Raw genomic sequence first — 4,655 nt, forward strand, 5'->3', positions numbered from 1 at the left:
ATGTTCAGTGACTTTTTTAAGTTAGGAAAGAATAGTCCTCAAAAAGACACGTTCTGCTAAAATGCCTTCACTGTAAAGGTTGCTAAAGACAGGACGTCTACAGCTATAGAAGGCTAAATGTGCAAAGCAACATAAACCAGAAACCAAAACCCATTGCCATCCAGTCAATTCCAATGCATAGTGACCCTATAGGATAGAGTGGAACTGCCCCATAGGGTTTCCAAGGCTGTAAATCCTTACAGAAAAAGACTGCCACATCTTTCTCCAGCTGTGCAGGCTGGTGGGTTTGACCTTTTGGTTAGCAGCTGAGCACTTAACCACTCTGCCACCAAGGCTCCTTGAATACCGATTAGAGAGATATTAAGTAAGGTGCTGTGGGGAATCAAAGGAGGGAGGACTCACATCTAGCTACGGACTTGAAGAAAGGCTGCTTGGTGCAGGTGGCAGGCATCTGAGATGGCCCACAAAGAAAAGGCAGTATCTTAGCTGATAAAGATGGTGCTGGATGGATGTGCCAGCTGGAGAAAATAGCCAGAAAAAAGACATCGTGGTCAGAAATCAATGCAGGAAGCCCCTAAATAGTCCTATTAGACTCCAGTTGGTAGAGTGCTTGGAATGAGAGGCCAGTGAGTCTGTGCCAATTCAAAAGGAAAGGGAGCCCATGGAAGACTAAGCAGAGGAGAGGCAAAACAGGGATGTCCAGAAACATTTAGTCCAGTGAGGAAGGACTGCACATGGGCCTGAGGGAAATCTGGGGTGATGAAAATGCTGTAAAACTAGATGGCAATGATGGCTGCACAGTTGTTTATTCATTAACTGAACACTTAAAATGGGAGAATTTTATGGTATGTAAATTATACCTCAATAAAGTAGTTGAAAAAATATACTAAGGCCAGCAGTAGTGTGGAGGATAACCCAAATGGAAGACCAATGAGGAGGCTGCTGCATAATCTGAATTCTAGCAGAAAGAACAGAGAAACGTGAACAGAGAATATTGCCAAGTTAGAACCTGCCAGCCTCGACAGCTGATCGTACTAGGGGTGGGTGGTTGAAGGGAGACAAACGACTTCAGGCCTCCTGAACTGTGAGAAAATAAATTTCTGTTCTTTAAAGCCATCCACTCATGGCATCTCTGTCATAGCAGCACTAGGTAACTGAGACAAAGAGGAAGACCATAAACAGAAAATCAGTGACGCTTACCAAAGATAAATAAGACAGAGAGGAACACCACAAACAGAAAATCAGTGATGCTTATCAAAGAGAAATAAGAGGTAAAATAAACACTTCAATGAAATAAAGTTATCAAATAAAATTTTAAAATTAAAATGCATTATGAAATGTACGTAACCATGTCTCATTTATTTGTTAAATTTCATACTTCAAAATAAGTTTTTCAATTAAAAATGGAAATTTATATCAGTAATTGGGTTCAATGTTAAGTCATTCAAGGCAAAAATGAGATTGTATGATAATAAGATTACATTAACTGTCATGGAGATGCCCAATTCCCACACAAACGAAACTGGAAAACGTCTCACCACCTTCTCTAAGGTTGAACACTGAGAGTGAAGCAGCCGACTTCTGTTCAACAAATTTGTTTCAAGAAGATACTGGAAGTAAACCTCAGAGCTGTTTTTATTCTGAATATGTCACGTATTTAGTAATATCTACTGCCCTCTTGTTTAGGAAAATATCTATGAAGCTCTTTTACCAGCCTTTCGAGTCTCCCTTCAAAATGGTTAAAATATTCCCAGTGAAATCTGAGTTCACGATCAGGTTGGTCAACCAACAAAAATAATCCAGTTCACCATGGTCTCAGTGTGGACCCCATAATTGCGGCTTCGCAATCACCTCTTTTACTTTGTCTCGTACTGAAAGGCTGTCTTTGCAAATTAGTATGTGTTGCAGCTATATTTACTCTTTCGAAGAACTTTAATTTATACTTCCAAGGCTTCATGAAAGCAAATATAACACCAAAAAAGGAAATTTACAAAGCAGGAGCAGCCAGGCACACTCCTAGAGAAGAGGTCTCCTCTAAAAAGACCAGATGTTCTTCTGAACCCTAAAGGGATGAATAGCGGGCTTTCTCACATGAACTTGAACAAGCTTCAGAATGAAACAATAGTTGATTTGAAGCACCATGTCGTCACTTCACAAATTGAGGGGAAAAGGTAGAGATTTAGTTTCCCAATTTAGATGACTGACAATTTTAACAATTCATTCGTTACACCTTTAAATCTTCCACACACATCTCAGGCGTATCCTGTGTACACAACAGTGAGTAACTTTTGCTTCTGCCAAGCTTCAATGTGCAGAGCGGGTTCTCCCCTGGACCACCCAGGACTTTAGCCACAGCACAACGCAGTGTCTCCATGAACGTCTTCATTCCGTAACTGCAATGTGGAGCAATGCCCTAAAAGTAAAAGAAAGCACAGGGCCACACAGAAAGGGCCTCTGCCTGGTGGTCCTCCCACCTGGTGGTCCTCCTCACACCCCTCAGGACACCCTCTGTAGCACACAACCAACCACCTCAGACACTCAACCAGCACAAGTCCTGGTGTCACCTGTTAGACTTTATTGCTTTTGTATTTTTTTCTCCAAAGACCAACATAAGTTCTAACATTTCCCCGATGCCCCAGTGAATTACCTTGGGCGCCCCTTGGGATGTACACACCCCACTTCCGGGACCACTGCTCCACACGTACTGAGCTGTACCCATTCCTCAAAAAGGTCATGTCACATCTCCATGCCGGCTTGGAAGCTGCCCTGTTTGCCTAGGATGCCTGTCACATCCTTGTCCTCCAAAAAAATCTCTCTTTGATCCTTCAGGATTCAAGTTAAGGTCACTTCCCTGAAAAGCTTTCCATCTTCTCCCTCTACAATGGATGCACAGCAATGGGTACCCATCCTACTACGGAGCTTGCCACATTGCCATACAATGGAATACCGGAAAGAAACTCTGTCTCCACCTCTGGATTATGTGCTCCCTGTGGGCAAGGACTGTGTGTTCACTGGACACAAGTTCACTGACAGCTTGCTATGTGCTAGTAATGCTAGTAATTCAGGGACACCAAAGTGTAAAAACAAAACAACAAAATCTTCTGTCATTGAAGTCTGAATCCCAGTGCAAGGATATAAGTATAAACAAACAAATTGTAAATTACATAGTGTGTTAAATGGTGGTAAGAGTAACAGAAGAAAATAATTCAGAGGAGGCAGACTGAGGCTGGAGGGTTGCGATTTAAATGGCGTGGTCAGGGAAGGCTGTGCTTTATTACTCATTTTATCCTTCGTGCCTGTCAAAAAGCAAGCCTTCAATAAGTGTTAGCTGCAATGTACTAATTTCAGCTCCTCTTCAGTGTTTTGAATGTTGCTGTGTTCCTAAAAGAGGTACAACAAAAGTTCATGGATTTAGAAAGTGGATTTAGGATTACAAAGGAACTAATATTACATCTATTTTGTTTCCTCTCACACTTACTTACAGGTAAGAATTCTTGTATCTGAGGAATAATAAATGATGCCTCATGATTCCATAGGCGTTCACAGCTTATTGAGCCAAAAAAAAAAAAAACTTTTTTTTTTTTTTTTTTTTAACTAAGGCAGGGGTTCTTACTATAATTAAGGATAAAAAAAACTACGGCTCAGTGGCAGTGAGTGATTTGTCCAAAGTCATACGGAGGTAGGAGGATGAGAATTTCATTCTTAAGATTCCTAGTCCAGAATTTTTTTTGTCTCATCCCACCGCCTCCGTAATACCTGACACGAACAGTAACTAGATTTAGGGTTATTTTTGTTCAGTTATAAATTCGGAAGAAGTTAAAATGACCATTTTGAAATTATTGTTTGTGTTTCTGAATGAAGTTCATATAACTCTAGGAGTCCCTGGGTGGCACAGACAGTTAAGTGCTCAACTACTCACAGAAAGGTTGGTGGTTTGAATCCTCCCAGAGGCACCTCGGAAGGTAGGCCTGGCAATCTGCTTTCCAAAGGTCACAGCCTTGAAAACCCTACGGAGCAGTCCTGCTCTGCACACATGGGTTCCCCTGAGTTGGAATCCACTCGTCAGCAACCAACGACAACCACAACAATTGCTAAAATAGTCCACGAATTTTAAAGTGATCTTACTAATAACTTTTTGTGAATACATGTATATGCTAAATATACTGACGGTGCATGCAATTTAAAGAGTTAAATCCACACACCTCCTTCAGGCTAATCAATCTTGAAAGTTTTCTTTTCTCAATTCTGCTTGCAGGTCACCACAGAACCACTTCCTAAGCCAGTGAAAACTCACACTATAACACATGGATTTTAAAGGATAGATCTTTTTTTCCAACATGTGGCTTCCTGTAGTTTAAGAAAATGTTATACACTAACAATTAAAATCATATATCAAATAAGAAGCAAAGCTCAGAGAGTTTCCTGTTTTATCAAATTATATAAACTTTTTAAAGGCTCCAAATATTTAAATTCCAGACTCTCTTTAAGAATAAACTGCTTTAACTCCCAGTGAATTCTAGGACTTTTACATAATTTATTAACTACTAACATTTTAAACTTTAATAAAGAGAGAAAAACAATGAGATGCTGTTATTTACTAATTTCTGCTAATTTGAAAAAAATTAACTTTGTTTCAATATTTAGCAGTTTAAGTA

Source organism: Loxodonta africana, chromosome 21 (assembly GCF_030014295.1).
Source record: "Loxodonta africana isolate mLoxAfr1 chromosome 21, mLoxAfr1.hap2, whole genome shotgun sequence".
Lineage (NCBI taxonomy): Eukaryota > Metazoa > Chordata > Mammalia > Proboscidea > Elephantidae > Loxodonta > Loxodonta africana.